Source organism: Lactuca saligna, chromosome 4 (genome assembly GCF_052625555.1).
Source record: "Lactuca saligna cultivar CGN05327 chromosome 4, ASM5262555v1, whole genome shotgun sequence".
Lineage (NCBI taxonomy): Eukaryota > Viridiplantae > Streptophyta > Magnoliopsida > Asterales > Asteraceae > Lactuca > Lactuca saligna.
The window spans coordinates 165,915,671-165,935,155 of NC_136420.1; positions in this window are offsets into that span (position 1 = coordinate 165,915,671).

Consider the following 19,485-nt stretch of genomic DNA (forward strand, 5'->3'; position numbering starts at 1 on the left):
AACCACGAATGTTGATGATCCAAAATTTGTTAAAGGTTTGCGTGAAGCCTTGCGTGGATTTCAAGCGGAAGAAATGCAAAAGCCTAGTTGTGGCCTGTTAAGGGTTATTGAAGATTTCAAGATAAACAAATTACCTGAATTTATATGTGGAGCCAATCTAGAAGATTATTGGGAGTAGGAGAGAAAAACTGATTGCACTTTTTTGTACAGAAAATTGGAAGATGAGAAGTGTTGTAAGCATGCGATCTTGAATTTTAGTGATGGGGCCTCGCTTTGTTATAAAGGTTTAAAGGCCAAGTGAGTTCATGAAAGAAATGAATTTTTTTTTCTTAGGTGTCTCTGAAGAAGAAACTTTGAAAGTGATATGTACCAACTCGTCATAGGACGACCACTTATAGGTAGCTGGTGACTTTGATGCAAGGAAAGATGAGTTTGGGTGAATATATTAATGAGTTTGAGAAGTTAACGCTATTGGGAGATGTTGAAGAGGTGGGAGAACAAAAGATGGCTCATTTTCTTCGTGGGCTGAATTATAACATCTCTCGTATGATGGAACTTTACCATTTTCTGATCTTGCTACACTTTATTGCCTTTGTTTGATGTTTGAAGGCTAGTGTTAGGACATGATTTATGGTTTATACTTTACTTTTGATGGCTTTTAGAGTTCTCGGTCTAGGACCAAAAACACCAAGTTTATATATATATATATATATATATATATATATATATATATATATATATATATATATATATATTATTGTTTAAGCCATGTAAAGAGTAGGTCATTCTAAGAAGCTGAGATCGATTTTAGAGAAAAAGAGTGAACTGAGAGCAAATTCAAAATCATATGTTCTAAGCTATTATCAATATAGTGCGCATTGAAGATTGATAACTATGTTGTTAATTTATAATAGTTGTTTTTGGGTTAATCATTATATTGGGATTTCGCACCAATTCTAGTGATTTCGATTGATACTATATATCGGGTTTTACAATTGGTATTATAGCAAGGATTGGTACCAATCAAATTGAAAAACATTAGATGTTTATTGAGTTTGTTTTCTTGGAGCTTTTGGTGTTATTTGAGTTATTTTTGACAAAAATTATTGCTATTGTTCTTCATGTTCTTCTCTACATTAGAGATTTTGATCGAAATTTGTCTTAATTAATTACAAATTTCATGTTTTTGGCATTTTTAGCATCTTCGGTCAAAACCTAGTGGGTCTCGGTGGCATGCTCAGGTTCTCGGTTAGGTTTAAGAGTTCTCGGCGGCAAGTTGATAGTTTTCAGTTAGGGCATCTCCTCGGACTCAACTTCAGAGCTCTCAGTCTCAGCCATGGAGTTCTCGGCTGAGAATTTGTGTTTCCGGCTCTGCATCCTCGTTTCAGTTTTTTGGTTGTGAGATTTTGGCTAAGGTTCTCTGTGACAACCCGAAATTTATTCCGTCATTTTTAACCCCGTTTACCAGCAGTATCGGGTAGATTTCCACTGAGCCTCAACTCAAGCCCCTATATAAGAGAGAGTAAACTTCATTTCCACCCTTTTTACTCTCTCTCTACAACTTAATTTCGAGCGAAAAATCGTCTGTTTCGAGCCCCAAACTAGTAAGCAATCTACCCTAACTTGTTGTATAGCTTAACTAACATGCAAATTCGTGTTTAAAACATGAATTAGGGGCCAATACATGTGTTTATGGCCCATGAACTATCTCGGACCGTGAACACCCCTAAATGGGGTTTTTGAGCCCCAAAACCCCTCCAAATTGCCCCTAAGGCTTAGACATGACTTGTAGGCTTACACACTCAGACTTAGAACACCTTGAAACGAGTTTTTGGAGAGTAAAGATGAGTTTACTGCCCAAGAACATACTTGGGCCGTAAACTCCTCTTCATGGGGAGTAAACTCAATTTTATGTGTTAGAAATGCCCACAAACACTTCCTATCGCCTTGGAAAAATGTCTAGAAGCAATTCCGTTGATGTAAAGGCATTAAACTTCAATAAATCCAAGGACATGGGAGTCTACGGCCGTAAACCCCCCTAGGAAAGGTCCATGGGCCGTAAACTCCTGGAAAATGCCCAAATGGTGCCCTAAACTCCCCATTTGACTTAAAAAAATGCATAGATTTTATTCTCTATCATTTAAGCCCTTAAAACACCAAAGGAATATGTACATACGAGTTTACTGCCGTAAACTCCTTGTTTAGGGTCGTAAACTCCTATTTGGTCCATTTAGATGCCTTAAATCCACTCATGTGCCTTATATTTGGACCTAGCATAAATCTACAAATGATTTGAGACATTTAGGCATCCTAGAACACCCTCACCATGAGTTTACGGCTGTAAACTCATGGGGAGTTACTCCCAGGGTCGTGAACTCTATATAGAGTTTACTCTCAAAGGGTAAACTCCCTATCTAAGCCATATACACCCTTAGATGTTACCTGGGACACTCCAAACACTTAATCAAAGTGTTTTCTGCACTTTAGGATGTGTATACTTGTGTAATTAGTATTATATGTACTAATTGTATGTAAACATATGTTATCATATGTTAATAGTGTTGGATTAATGTCTAAGTCCATAACTATAATTGGTAAGACTTGACCCGACCCGGCATGGTCCATTTGGGTTGCATGGCATCATGCACTTGGATAGACTATAATGAGAGAAATAAGACACTTATGGTTATTAATATATTATAATTTCTAGTATATTAATAATAAGAATAATAAGATTATTTAATTAGTATTGATCAAGAATTAATCTAGGATTAATTAGGTGATCAAAAGAAGACTAATTAAATATATGGGTTGATTGTGTAAATCATCCATACTTGTATAGTGGGCTAATGCTCCATGGATTATCTAGTTGGGCCAAAACCCATATGATGCTCCTTGGATGCTCCATGGTGTATTTGAACCCATGGATCCAAGGAAATGGAAAGTCATGACAATTAGAGTTTACCCTAATTGTAACACTATATATAGATATTATTCTTGACCAAAATCGGCCACTAGATTATTCTAGAGAGGGCTAGCCGATTTTATGAAGTGTAGAATCCTTTCAAGTTATTCCAAGTGTATTTGGTGTTGTGTGAACCATTTGAGGTGTCACACTTGGGGCACTAGGCACTCAAGCTTCATGAAGACATTCTACATCAAAGAGGTATGTATTCTATCTTGTTATATTGATAGTTTTGTATGCTAGATTAGGATAATACCTTGGATGTTCATATTTGCAAGTATAATAGAGAAAAAATAGATCCAAGTTATTTAGGGTTGCATGTACACTTAGGAGTGTTAGAATGCTCAAAACCCAACAGTAGTATCAGAGCATAGGCTTGTTTTCTTGTTATACCTGCAATAGAAGCTGAAAAATCGAAATTGGTGCTGTCAGCCCAGCAGACTCACCGAGTCCATGAAGGGACTCGACGAGTCCAAGGCAAAATGCATCCAACTCGTCGAGTTTTGTTCATGCACTCGACGAGTTGGACCCCAGACAGCATATCCTCGAGGTTTTTGGCTAGAAATGGACTAGGAACATTACCCTAAGTTGTTTTTGAACTTATAAACTTGTTTTTTAATGTGGTAATGTTCATGCTAATCCATTTTTCAAAGATAATTGTCAATAGAATCATGTTTTGTATTAGTTTAAAGGTTAGACTAATTACATGAAAAAGTTTGATTTTAATTATCTTGTTCTTATGAGTTTCTTAGATTAATAGAAAAGTTGAATGAAATAGTTGGTTTCAATCCATTTTAATCTAAGAGTTGAGTATAAAATGTGTTTGTGTAACTTATCCTCAAGTTACATGAAGAGTCACATTAAAGACTCATAAAACTCATAAAGTTGGCAAAGGTTACAAAAAAATGAAGAGTCTAGTTCTAATTAATTGGAGTTATGACTCCATAATTTGTCCTCAAGTTATGGAGGACCAAGAGTCTCTTCATTAAATAAATATATAAAAAAAAAAAATAATGTAACCTTAATTAATTTCATAAGTTATAAAATAAAGAAAAAAAGTTAATTCTTTATTAGTTTAAAGTCTTCCATAATTTGTCCTCAAGTTATGGAACTTGAAGAGTTTTTGGATTAAAACTACTTTAAACACATAAGTTATGGAATTAATTAGTTTTGAATAGTTTCAAAACTTGCCCTCAAGTTTTGGAATTTGTAAAGTTTTCTCTTATGAATACTTTAATTCCAAGTTAGCCCTTAGAATTTTAAAAGTTAAAATTCAACCCTTATACTTTATAATATTATAAGTTAATAATATATATATATATATATATATATATATATATATATATGTGTGTGTGTGTGTGTGTGTGTATAAGATTAAAGTCGGTCTTACCGCTAGTACGCCTCATTCACGAAGCCGGTCTATAAGGTGGGTATAAGGTTGTTGCCTATAAAATGGCAACTTAATGGGTGTCCACTCTCACCCACCGCTTGCTTGACTGGTGGAGGGTCGTTAGCCGAACGGGTTTGACATGACTATAATTCTCCCTTCATTAAAAGTATTAATGATAAATACTAAGTAACTAAACTCTTAATAATTCCCAATCTTAGTTCTTAGGAAAATGTGAATAAGGTGCTAATCCATGAAATTACACTTTGCACTTTGTTTAAGTCGGTTAGTGGAGAGTGTGTGGTTAACCGGCACACTAACTCGTATTTAACAAGGTAGGCAAAGGGTAACTTAATGTTTATCATAGTATCGATGGAGCGTGTGTGGTTAACCGGCACATCGATTGAGGGGTAAACACTTAAGGGTACCAAGTAATTTGCATGGTTACTTTACACCTTGTTTTGTGATCCTCGGCATCCCAGTCACAAAACCTGAAGGGCACACTCGAGATTGAAACATGCCATTGAACAGTTCAATGAATCTCAAAAGATCTAGGAATTTCAAATCCAATTAAAACCTAATAATACATTTCGTTTATCTTGGTGGAAATTGGTGAATCGTCATTCACCTACCTTCAAATTGTTTTATAGCTTGGATTACGGCATACCTCTTCTAAGTTATAAAATAGTCTGTTGGGTCCTAGCCTTAATATTTCATATTGGGTGTCATATTAAGGACTTTATGATCTTCCAAAATCTCTTGAAACAAGCTTTCCTAAATGAAGATGATGTCCCATGGATATCATACTTCTCTCTCCTCCTCCAATTATTCTCCCTAACCCACAAGTTCTTGAAAAATTTAAGGTCACTCGAACCCTATTGGCAAGACAAGGTCTAGGTGTGATCACATCTTGGAGTTGTAGTCACATATTGACAAGCCGGGAGAGTTGGGTGTCAATGTCTTGAGAAAGTTGGTGGTTCAATCACTTTCTAAGTCACATAGTGAGTTCCTTTGGGACACCTATGAAATAGACTATGACAAGACCCTTAATGATCTTATCTATTGTTAAGATCAACTTCCTGAAACTTTATGGACATTGACAATGGTGACACTGGAAATACAGAAAAAAAAAAACATTCTCTTCCCAAGGAAAGGGATTGACCATAGTGAACTAGGTTGACCAAATGGTAAAGAGAAAAAAGGCTAAGTCTGTAATAGTCCTGTGTACCATTATCAAAGGGTCCATACGTTTATATTGCCAAAGTAAGGGTCATTAGTTTCGAAGCTGCCAAATTTACCTAAGGTTGTTAAAGTCAATAAGATTGACTCTACTTCAGGTAAAGTCCACTAATCTAACTCTGTTAAGTTTCTATTCTGAGATTCCGGATACATGATGTGACTGGGTCACATGGTAATGTTTTAAGAATCAAAGAAAAGTAAAGGAACTTAAAGAAAGAATATGTTGAATCTGATGGCATAGATGGATTTCTATCGCGTAGTTTGAAAATCGGATTCTTGAGCTACTTCTTCGGAGTTATGAGATATTGCTAAGGAATAGATAACAACAAGTTTTCATATGGATTGTAAGGATAAGTTTTTTCCGCATAGTTTTGAAAATAAAAGAAAATTTTGATTTTATTTATTTTAAAAAATATCCTTACAATGGCATTTGAGGAAAAAATTGTTGCTTATATGATTCCATTAATAGCAAGAGTGGAAATATGAAATTGATTCCTTCATTTGTGGTAATGTCTAAATTTACCAAATAAGGAAAGATTCTCATCATCCAAAGTCTCAATTGGACCGGGACTTGGAATCATGCAAGTTGTATAGCATGATGAATGAGAACTTTTCAAGTATTGGAAAAATTAAGACTAATTACTTATTCACATGGATGTGTGAGTCAAGTAATGGACTAAGGGATCGAGTACATAGTCATGTGCACTGATTAGGTCCACCACAAAAGATATTAGGCTATTCGTCATATTTTACTAGAGTTCAGTAAATATGATTATACTTACAAGCTTAAGTGTAACTCTGAGACATTGGAAAAGGTTCCAATGCATAGCAGAGCAGATAAGAAGAATCAAATTAGGCAGAAGGATAAAAGTTTCTCAAATCTGAAAAGATGGGAGAGTACTTTAGTATCAGTTTTGTGATCATCTTAATGATTAAGAAACCATATCAAAATTAGTTCTCTAAGGAAGTCTTAGTGCATTCTTATGACTAAGAAGAAGGGATCTTGAATTGTTGAAATGGTTAAATCAAGAAGATGAGTCATACTTCGTTCCAATACAAGTCTTAGAGTCGTACTCCAAGATTGTAATTTGAGTGACATGTCTTAAAGAAGGTTTAAAACACTTATCAAATGTAAGAGTAAAAGTTATCTACTCTTGTACATTTGAAATTGGTAAGTTGTGATGTTTTGGATAAAACAAAGACCAACTAAGGCCAATTGTGTGAAGTGTTTGTCTTGATTAGAATCCGCACTATCTCTTGGATGTTTGACAAGGGAGTCTTATAGGTCAAGAGGACAGTGGGAGTCTTAAAGGTCTTGAAATTCTCAAGAACTAATCAAGAATGAAACCTGAAGTTCTTCACTAGCACACGACTTGAGGTTTATAACCTATCGTGTTGACATATTCTGTGCCCATTCTAGTTAAAGTTGGCTTTGCATATGAGTTCTTAGAGTTCTCAATGTGTTGCACAACAACTTGGAAGCAATGGTAGGCCCTTGAGCTGCCAGGTGGCAAGAAATTAAGATTGAGTTCAATCCATATGGTTTTGGATTTGTCATTATCCTTGTCTTGTGATTATGGTTTTGTCAAATTCATATGGGTAGGAACTCATACACCAATAAATCTAAGTGTCATAAGGTTTCTCTCTGATTCATGAAAATGATGGTGAGGAAACACTTCCACTAAGTGGATTTTAGCTAGATAGCAATTGGGATATTTGCATTCTCAAAGTCGTTAGTGGAGCGTGTGTGGTTTACCGGCACACTAACTTGGACTTGTGAGAAGTGGCAAAAAGGTCTAACCATTATGATTACGGCATCCCTCTTCATAATTGTTTAGACACACAAATGTGATATCTAAGGGAAGGTGTAGGTTTTTTGATAAAGTCTTATCAAAACAATCTAGTATCATAAATCTGAACTTTGGTCAGAAAGTCAATAAAGTATTGATTTCTAGAAGTCGAGCTTTCTAAGTACATGTCAAAGCTAGTGGGAGCATAAGTGTTATGCTAATAATCATCATGTTAGTGGGAGCATGATAATTACGATAAGTATTGCAAGCTAGCAATGTTAATTATAGAAAACAAAAGGTTTCAATTGGGAAAAAGTTGTTTTGCTATAATTAAGGGAGAGGAAATTATACTTCATCTCAAATCTATAAGCTTAGATCGTGAGGTTTTAATCATTTAGTCAAGGATATATATGAATTTCATGTTGGAATGGCTCAACATAAGGAAATTCTGTATATGGGTCCATTATTTGCGTTCTTAAATTCGATTATGATTACGACATCCCTTTTTCATAATCTGAATTATGAGAACTTGGCAAATTGAAATGGAAATATTATAGCAAAAGACTGGTTTAGTCTTTATGTGAGACATCATGAATCGTGTCCCATATGCTTCGGATATAGGATCGATTACATGTGCTATATTCATCCTTTCTAAAAATTTCCAAATGCCTGGGGCATTAAGAAGGGAAAAGGTTTAGAACTCGATATGACTAAAAGGATTAAACAATTGTCGAGGACAATCTAAGGTTTACCAAAGATTGGTTGCTCAAGGACAGTTAGAAGTATAGTGATAATTCTGGAAGGACCATATTGACATAATCTGTAAGGAGGCAACTCTTGTTCAGAAGTGATAGTCAAAATGGAATCTGGAAATGTTTCAAAGTTAGAATTTTCAATCTGTGTAAGATTAAGGAAACTTAATGCAAGAAGGATGATTCCAAGGACTTGATATCCTTTGGAATGCTCTGTAATGATTGTTGTTAAGTCTTTCTGACTTTGTGCATAATCATTACAAGAGGATCGATGCATATAAGTTTAGAATCTAACAGATTTCAGTAAATGACATGAATTTGGAATTCTTGCATTTGCAGTAAGGATTTGGGAGTGTGAAAAGAGAATCATTGAAGTTATGTTCATTTGATCTAGTTCACAAAATAAAGATCATAGACAAACATATTATGCATACTTGGTGTATGGCATTACTAGTGTTTAGAAAACATAGTGTGCATGCTTGGAGTATGGAACAACTATTGTTTTAAATTCAAGAATAAAAGTTGATAGCTGAAGCAGTATACAATGAATAATGTGTAATCATATGGTGATAAATAAAAGGTGTTTTATTTATATTCATAAGTTCTGAGACCATATTGGATTCAATTATTATTGTGTTTCACTTTGCATGTTTTGACTTCCCGAATAAACTAGGTTATTCTTCCAGGAATGACTACGTTATTCAAACCATCCACAGTCGGTCATATGTTGGAAGTAAATATGAATTAAGACTGTCATGGGTTGGCTTGTAGAGGTCTAAGTTGTTGGACAAAGGGCTACAACACTCATGAGTGCTCATAAGTTCTGAGTATTGGATTCAACCCGCGCTCATTGGAATTACTTCATGGATTTTATCACGAGTGATCATGAGACGATAATATCTTATATTCTTCAAACCTAGAGATATGAGTTGTTACTATGAGTTGGTTGTACATTGATTGCACGAAACGCATTGGTAACCCGATGTTATAAAACGTGTCTTTGTGTATGATTCAACAAGTAGTAGAACAAGCCATATGAGTCGAAGTTTATCCATTCCTTTTACCTTCGGGATAAAAGCGATATCTGTGGGCCCCTCGATGATTTGATGATGACAAATGGAAGTGCTCGGCCGGGCCAGGATTGATTTGATTTGTTCAATTAGCCAGTCGTCATAAATCGGAAATCGGGAAACAACAAATGGACAGAGAGAATGATTAGAATCCATGTCTCAGTCCATATGATATCTAGAATGGAGGAATATATGATCCCTTATCTAATGGACAAGTCATTGACAAGATCAGAGTTCATCTACAAGGTCAGAATTCGACAGAAGCTTTTGAGAGCTACGATTGCCAGTTGGTTCCTGAAGTCATACGCAAAAATAGTTTTAGACTTATCCAAGTGGGAGACTGTTGGATTAATGTCTAAGTCCATAACTATAATTGGTAAGACTTGACCCGACCCGGCATGGTCCATTTGGGTTGCATGGCATCATGCACTTGGATAGACTATAATGAGAGAAATAAGACACTTATGGTTATTAATATATTATAAGTTCTAGTATATTAATAATAAGAATAATAAGATTATTTAATTAGTATTGATCAAGAATTAATCTAGGATTAATTAGGTGATCAAAAGAAGACTAATTAAATATATGGGTTGATTGTGTAAATCATCCATACTTGTATAGTGGGCTAATGCTCCATGGATTATCTAGTTGGGCCAAAACCCATATGATGCTCCTTGGATGCGCCATGGTGTATTTGAACCCATGGATCCAAGGAAATGGAAAGTCATGACAATTAGAGTTTACCCTAATTGTAACACTATATATAGATATTATTCTTGACCAAAATCGGCCACTAGATTATTCTAGAGAGGGCTAGCCGATTTTATGAAGTGTAGAATCCTTTCAAGTTATTCCAAGTGTATTTGGTGTTGTGTGAACCATTTGAGGTGTCACACTTGGGGCACTAGGCACTCAAGCTTCATGAAGACATTCTACATCAAAGAGGTATGTATTCTATCTTGTTATATTGATAGTTTTGTATGCTAGATTAGGATAATACCTTGGATGTTCATATTTGCATGTATAATAGAGAAAACATAGATCCAAGTTATTTAGGGTTGCATGTACACTTAGGAGTGTTAGAATGCTCAAAACCCAACAAATAGGTCACTAAGTGTGTCCAAGTCCTTACTTGACATCGAGCACCCAACGGGCACCTTCGTCGAATCCGCTTACATCAGGTGAGTTCATACCCCTGAATTAACCTTTTCAATGTTTTTACATGCTTTTAGGGGGGGGGGAATACAAGGTAAACATGTCATTTATCATATCAACCACATGTGATTGATAACCCGCATGCGCAAGGTTTCATTACACTGTTAACTGTTTTACCAAGAATGATACTATAAATGGTTTTCTAAAATGTCTTATTGTGTTCAAAGCTTTTCTCAACTTGCTTCTTGTGCTGTACCTATTATTTCAAACTTTGTTACAGCAGCATTTTAAACAAAGGTTTTCTCTATTTTATCAAGGTTACAATCAAAACCTGTTTATGAATGATTTTCTTAAAGAATAAAGGTTTTCCAAGGATTACATCAAAGTTTTCTTCCATGTTTTATACTCCTACTTTGTTAGATACTATTGCTTCGATTATACTTCTTCGTAGTTAATTCTACTACTTTGTTAACGTTTTTACTTCACGCTACGCGTTTACTTCACGATACGCTTTTAGTTCACGATACGCTTTTACTTCACGATACACTTATACTTCACAATTCACTTATACTTCACGATACGCTTATACCTCACGATACGCTTATACTTCACGATACGCTTATACTTCACGATTCACTTATAATTCATGATTCACTTATACTTCACGATATGCTTTTACTTCACGATACGATTTTACCTCATGATTCACTTATACTTCACGACATGCTTATACTTCACGATACGCTTATACTTCACGATTCAGTTATGCTTCACGGTACACTTATACTTCACGATTCACTTATACTTCACGATACGCTTATACTTCACGATTCACTTATACTTCACGATATGCTTATACTTCACGATAAACTTCTACTTCGTTGAACACTTAAACTTCGTTAAATGTATGCCTATGCTTGTATAGTTATATCAATAATGTTTAAAGGACTTAAGAAGGCTAGTTCGCCCTATTTCCTTTTCTTCGTTGAGATGTGGTCTGGTGGGATCGAATACCCGTCCGAAGGTTGTTTGATCATTAGTTATACATTATGTATACAATCATAGACATATAGGTTTACATCGATCAATTCAGTTGTGAGTCTCTATCATTTGTCTAGTATTCTACATCGGATCTCACTACACGAGATACATCTGCATTACACGGCCTTCTCCGTTGTCAGGATAGTAACCAGAGTCTCTTGTAGGGAGAGCGGGCATTTTGTGTATAGATCTGTACGGGATTGACACCCCCACACCCTGACTGCTAGGTACAGTCCCCGACCTACCAAGTCGAAAAGGGTGACATATTTCACATTATTACCGATGCTTGTAGGCCGTCAAGTTCTCTAGTGTCTATTAGTATGGTTGCGAGTATCTCGGGGTTACCTTATAATTCATGGCCTTAAGGTAACGGGTTTTTAACATTGTATTCACTGTATTTAGACCTTACTAGATGTATCATTCATTTGATACTGTCTGGGGTCTATGTTCACTGTATTTAGACCTTGCTAGATGTATCATTCATTTGATACTGCCTGGGGTCTGTGTTCACTGTTTTTAGACCTTGCTAGACGTATCTTTCATTTGATACTATCTGGGTCTGTGTTCACTGTTTTTAGACCTTGATAGACGTATCTTTCATTTGATATTGTCTGGGGTCTGTGTCTCCTCTAGTTAAACTGAGTCAGGTGCGTCGTTCATTCGATACTCCCCTAGAGCCTATGAAGTCTTTTGCCTTAGTCCGCAGTCTTCACTGGTGAGGCATATGTTATTTTCCCTGATATTCTCCTACTTTCTTTCAAAATCTATATCACATTTTGATAATGATAGTGTTAAGGAAATGACACTAAATACTTATGAACTCCCAGCATTTGTAAAAATGCTGATACTCGCTTTTCAAATAACTTGTATTCTCCGGTCAGCTTTAGACAGGTACATCCTAGGAGCTTTTGGTGAAGACAGTTTAGTACCAAGCTGCACCTATATTATTACTTGTATTACTTTGTTGATGTAATGTAATGTAAACCATGTAAAACTATTACTATTAATGCAATGGTTGTTGTACTTTAATTACTATACTACATATGTTGTGATACTTGACATGACATCATCCACCCCAGAACGTTTCCGCCATTCTGGTTTTGGGGTGTGATAGATTTGTATCATAGCATTGTTTATAGTGAGCTAAGTATATCAATTCATAAAAGATATACAACCTATAAATACATAGGGATAAAACACTCTGACCAAGAATTATACTTTAAAATATAATCATATTTTACCAAAGTATAAGAACATCCAGAATCTAAACACACGAACACAAGTATCACAAGGAGAACAAGAATAAAAGTCGTCGGATGTTGAGCATTATCGTCAAACATGGGCAGTTATGTAATCGTAAGCTGGAATAAATGTAACCTGATCAACTACATTTATTCGAGATGCGATGAACGTGTGCTTGGGACTGGTAGTGGTGTTGGAACAGGTGTGAAACTTACCAGCTAGGAATGCTAGAGGCAAACATAAAGTTTAAAATACTATAGGAGTATTTTGGAATACTAAAAGACTCACACTGATCCCAAAATCATATTCAGAAGATAAGAAACAAACAAGGAATTAAAAATACCATAGGGGTATTTAAGGATCCATAGATAACCTTGTGTGAAAAACTAAAAAGATCCTTATTGATATACCTACAACTACAGAGGATATATTCCCAAGGTTATATATAATACGGATCCCATATGCTAAGAATGTGTGGTTTCGCCCTACTTCCTTTTCCTTGTTGGGATGTGGATATAGAGTAGTATCACATATTCGAAGGCCTATCGGATCTAAGCTATATATGATTTGTATACCCTACGTAATCGTATCAGGACTCGATATGGATCGCCCAGTGAAATGTTAATAATCTCTTAAGATTCTTTAGACATTTCCATTCTCGCACGAACCCTGTCGAAAACTCTATCCACTTTAGTACTTGGCAGAAGAGATGATGCAGACCCAGAAGAGGTTCATTGAGAGGATTTCCAGTTAGGAAATAAATGAACCAAGATGAGACTATTGGAATCACTAAGTGCCTATATCTTTTAGGGACATGGTGGGAAATTTGTCTAAACTTGCAAGATTTCTAGTCATCCATCCTAAAGCGATGACACTCAGAGTCGGAATCAGAAGGAAGGCGGGGTATAGATTCAATATGTCCATACGAGGAGAGAACCCTAGGTAACTACCCGAAGGAAACCCATGCCAGTACTAGTCAAAAATACAAGGTAGACAGAAGGAGCCAGTACATGGAACCCGAGAAGTGTCTTTTCCTCGTGTTCGTCACGCTAATACACCCATAAAATAATACAATTTAGTGAGTTAGTGGTTACACTACTCACACTATGTGTTAGGTAAATTGCCATTTTCCGATGCCGGTAACGCGATTAGAGCGGATCCCCACCCCTCTATTGAGATTGTTTGGCCATAAGTCTTCATGAGCCTTTCTTCACGCGGTCTTCATTCCCAACTGTTCTCGAATCTTTTCATGCCAGAGAGTGAAACCTTTCCCAGTATAAATGTAACGTAGTAGGAATGATTCCCATCTTATAGCTTTTCCGATACTCACACTCCTACCTTGTACACGAGGACTACATCATAGGGATGTAGGTCGACACTAAAACAAACAATACCTGAGGCACGGGAGAAATTTATGCCAAATACAGTAAGGACAAATATGTCCAGGGTTAACCATCGTCTCTCATCTACTTGAGTTGCTTTTCGTCTAAGGAAAAACCATGCCTCTGAGCAAACGTAACCAATCCACTAGCAAGAAACCTACTCTCCTACTCGATGAAGCTATGTTCCAGACTGTAGTCTCGGCAGTCGTTGCAGCTGTCAGGGCTCAGCTGAATGCTAACAACGCCAATGTTAGTAAGAGCCCTATCGGGAATTCTGATCCTAGCCACAGACAACAGCAACCCTCAACCGCATACCCAACCACCCAAGGACCTCAGCCAACTTTACTAAAGAGAAGGTTCTAGAACGGGGAGGGAAGTACCTCAGCTCAAGGTCCTTCCGAAGGGCAATGAGCTGAGGCAGTCAATACCTCTATCAATGCTTCCCTCCCAACTTCAAGAAGACCATACCTAGGAAACCTTCCCAGCTGTAGCAAGTACGGTTACCACCATCGTGATAGCTGTCGAGAACTCTTTTGTGCTAGGTGCAATATGAAGAGCCATACTGCTCGCGTCTGCAAAATCCTATTTGAGTTTATTACATCAACCACCAATGTGGCAGACAACCTAGTTTACCGCCTATGTGGTAAGGATGGACATTTCAAGAAGAACTATCCAAACTGAAGGAAACAACAAAGACTTAAGAGGATTCTGACTCTAATGCTTAGGGAGAAGCATCAAGGAACCTGGTAAATTTTGGTACGTCTCTCGATCTCAGATAACTAACCGAAAACATAAAAAGGCTAATTCTAAATGTAAATACTTCCCTGTTAAGGCGAAAGTCATAGCACTGTTATAAAATTTAAAAAAAAATCATCAGCTGAAACTATAGTGGCTAAACATATACGTTACGACCATGTATAATTGACATGGATAGACCTAGAGTGAGTGAAGGCCGCCTCATTTCCTGTTCCTCGTTTGGTTGTGGATTTAAAGTGGAGCCGCTCAGTCAGCAGTCCTCCCCACCTTAATTAAACCTGACTAGTATGTGTTAGGCGATTATAGAAATGCCTCGTGAGAATCCATTCATGAAGAGGTACTCTATTCAGAAACATTCAGGACTCTCTATAGTTCCGCATCAACTCTATCGGTCCAAGTATCCGCGATAGTGATACACGGGACAAAACCCAAGATGCCAAGAACTGGTGTGCCCGTTCGACACATGACTCTAATGACTCTCATTCTATATCATGTCCAAGTATGCCAACTTCGACGCCTCTATCAATCATGGTTCAACTTCATGAAACCATGTGTAACTCCTTAGTGCTATGTAAAAAGAACTTTCTCCATGGCCATTTCGGCAAACAAAGGTTCTTCGGAACCTAAGCAAAATAAAAATAATAAAGACTAATGCGATCCGTCAGTCGTCAGTCTTATTTCAAACCTCCCTAAGTACCCCAGGAGAAGAGTACCGCGCATTGTTAACCAACCCTTCTTAGACAGATAGAAACCGAAGCGAAAGACACTGCAGGCATTCCAAAAGACGATAACCACCCGAAGCATACCTCATAGATTTCCCAGAAATACTCTTCGCGCCTCACAATCAGGTTCGTGAGTTGAGAGGATAGAACTCATGAGACTGACCACTATAATCGAGTATGAGCCCTACTGCGAACCTCATAGTAAGACCATTCATCCTGTTCCATAGAATAGGAACTAGAGTCAAGAGAACCCATGCGGGTTGAGCTACTATAATGACCACAAATCCGAAGATTGTTGTCACCCCTGTTAAGCCAACATAGTAGCTAACACCCTGAGTTGATAAAGAAATCTGAGTCGTAAGAGTCAAGGACACTGACTACGACCATCCATTCACGCTTTATCCCACAAATTAAGCATCTCAATGGATATCATGGAAATCCAAAAACTGAGAAAGGTTAAACCCTGAGAAGAGTGGATGAAGAGATTAAAGTTACGAATGATGGGAACCTGTACTCACTAGATTTGATCTAGACTGAGAAAACTCAGAACCTTTGGAAGAGTAGTTGCATAAGGTGTTCGCACTACTCAGGCACTTCGTACACCCCGTTATAGACGACTAGTTCCTAGGATCCTCTGCCCTCTCACATGGAGAAAGTCACCTCCGCCTTGTAGGCGATAGACTGCATTCTCCGAAGCGAACACTAGAATACCAAGAACCATAAGATAACCTTCGCAGCCAAGAATACTTGATGAAAGTGCGAATGTAGTTGTGTTAAGCCTTATAACCCATATCCTGAAGAGGTTATAGACTTGACACCAATCTAGGTGTTAGTCAATGGGTTATACAGGAGCAACCGTTTTCCTCGCTAAAATAAACCAAAATCTTAGAGATTCATTGGACTACTAGGTGTTCCACGAATACTATCTCACGCAGAAATAGTAGAACCACCTCCTAAAATAGTCCAACACTTGTCTGGAGAGACCCTATCTCCCCGACCCTAAAGGTTTCTGTTAGGAATATCTCAAGATTCATTAGTGCAGGTTCATTTTGCACAGGATTGAGATAGCCACTCTACAACAAAAAGATACTGTAGACACATAACCCATCGGATGATCAAGAAAGTCTCTAAAAGCCAATTGATAGGAAACACGAAACTAAGGACAACCCGAGCTTCCTAAGAACCAACCTGAAGGGCTACACTTCCAGTATGAGAGAGAAAGTTAGGAACTTCGGAATGGCGATCACGCTTGATGATCTTGCCATAGAAGTACACTATGTTCTAAGTACTGAAAAGCTCTACCCTTCCGAGAGATTGGTCTAACCCTCAGCAGACCACTACTACTTTCGGATATTCCACAAACCTCATCCTAGATCGATCCACTTCTTATACTAGATAAGTGCTTGCCCGATGTCACTCTTTGTATCCCACACATCTTGATATAAACCACTAAGAATCCTAACTTCGTAGACATACCTAGAGGAAATCGCTAACAACACGAGACGGAATCCGCATCCCATAGGTGAAGGTTTGTTGGAATAACAGACACAGGCTAGAGATCACTTGGGAGTGCAAGGCAAACCGAATAGGAAGTACCCTCCCGCTTTAGTCGATCATTCATACCTACTTCCTTGCCTAAACCTGAATTTCGAGACGAAATTCCCTCTAACGGGGGGATGATGTGACAACACGAAATTTATTCCGTCATTTTTAACCCATTTTTCCGTTAATAAGCTTCATTTAATTTAACTGTCCGTTAACTTTTGGACTGCTTAATTTATGTGGGACTTTTATAATGATTTGGTAAGGGTTGAAACAAATTAGAAACACCCTCACTAATCCCTTGAAAAGTTCTAGTTTCAACCAAGTCGAAATACGACCACTAAATCGGGTGCGACCAAAAGCCCCGTTTAACAGCAGTATCGGGTAGATTTCCACTGAGCCTCAACTCAAGCCCCTATATAAGGGAGAGTAAACTTCATTCCCACCCATTTTACTCTCTCTATACACTCTCTCTCTCTACAACTTAATTTCGAGCCAAAAATCGTCCGTTTCGAGCCCCAAACTAGAAAGGAATCTACCCTAACTTGTTGTATAGCTTAACTAACATGCAAATTTGTGTTTAAAACATGAATTAGGGGCCAATACATGTGTTTATCGCCCATGAACAATCTTGGACCGTGAACACCCCTAAATGGGGTTTTTAAGCCCCAAAACCCCTCCAAATTGCCCCTAAGGATTAGATATGACTTGTAGGCTTACACACTCAGACTTAGAACACCTTGAAATGAGTTTTTGGAGAGTAAAGATGAGTTTACTGCCCAATAACATGCTTGGGCCATAAACTCCTCTTCATGGGGACTAAACTCAATTCTATGTGTTAGAAATGCCCACAAACACTTCCTATGGCTTTGGAAAAATGTCTAGAAGCAATCCCGTTGATGTAAAGGCATTAAACTTCAATAAATTTAAGGACATGGTAGTTTACAGCCATAAACCCCCCTAGGAAAGCTCCATGGGCCGTAAAAACCTAGAAAATGCTCAAATGGTGCCCTAAACTCCCCATTTGACTTAGAAAAATGCATAGGATTTTATACTCTATCATTTAAGCCCTTAAAACACCAAAGGAATATGTACATATGAGTTTACGGCCATAAACTCCTTGTTTAGGGCCGTAAACTCCTATTTGGTCCATTTAGATGCCTTAAATCCACTCATGTGCCTTATATTTGGACCTAGCATAAATCTACAAATGATTTGAGACATTTAGGCATCCAAGAACACCCTCACCGGGAGTTTACGGCCATAAACTCATGGGGAGTTAGTACCATGGCCGTGAACTGTATATAGAGTTTACTCTCGAAGAGTAAACTCCCTATCTAAGCCATACACACCCTTAGATGTTACACAGGACACTCCAAACACTTAATCAAAGTGTTTTCCGCACTTTAGGATGCGTATACTTGTTTAATTAGTATTATATGTACTAATTGTATGTAAACATATGTGATCATATGTTAATAGGTCACTAAGTGTGTCCAAGTCCTTACTTGACACCAAGCACCCAACCGGCACCTTTGTCGGATGAGTTCATACCCCTAAATTAACCTTTTAAATGTTTTTACATGCTTTTACGGGGGAGGGGGGGGGAATAAAAGTTAAACATGCCAGTTATCATATCAATCACATGTGATTGACAACCCGCATGCACAAGGTTTCATTACACTGTTAACTGTTTTACCAAGAATGATACCGTAAATGGTTTTCTAAAATGTCTTATTGTGTTCAAAGCTTTTCTCAAATTGCTTCTTGTGCTGTACCTATTATTTGAAACTCTGTTACAGCAGCATTTTAAACAAAGGTTTTCTCTATTTTATCATGGTTACAATCAAAACCTATTTATGAATGATTTTCTTAAAGAATAAAGGTTTTCCAAAGATTTCATCAAAGTTTTCTTCCATGTTTTATATTGCTACTTTGTTAGATACTACTGCTTCGATTATACTTCTTCGTAGTTAATGCTACTACTTTGTTAATGTTTTTACTTCACAATACGCGTTTACTTCACGATACGCTTTTACTTCACAATACGCTTTTACTTCTCGATACACTTATACTTCACGATTCGCTTATACTTCACGATACGCTTATACTTCACGATACGCTTATACTTCACGATTCACTTATAATTCATGATTCAGTTATACTTCACGATACGATTTTACTTCACGATAAGATTTTACTTCATGATTCACTTATACTTCACGACATGCTTATACTTCACGATACGCTTATACTTCACGATTCAGTTATGCTTCACGATACACTTATACTTCACGATTCACTTATACTTCACGATACGCTTATACTTCACGATTCACTTATACTTCACGATACGCTTATACTTCACGATACACTTCTACTTCGTTAAACACTTAAACTTTGTTAAATGTATGCCTAAGCTTGTATAGTTATATAAAT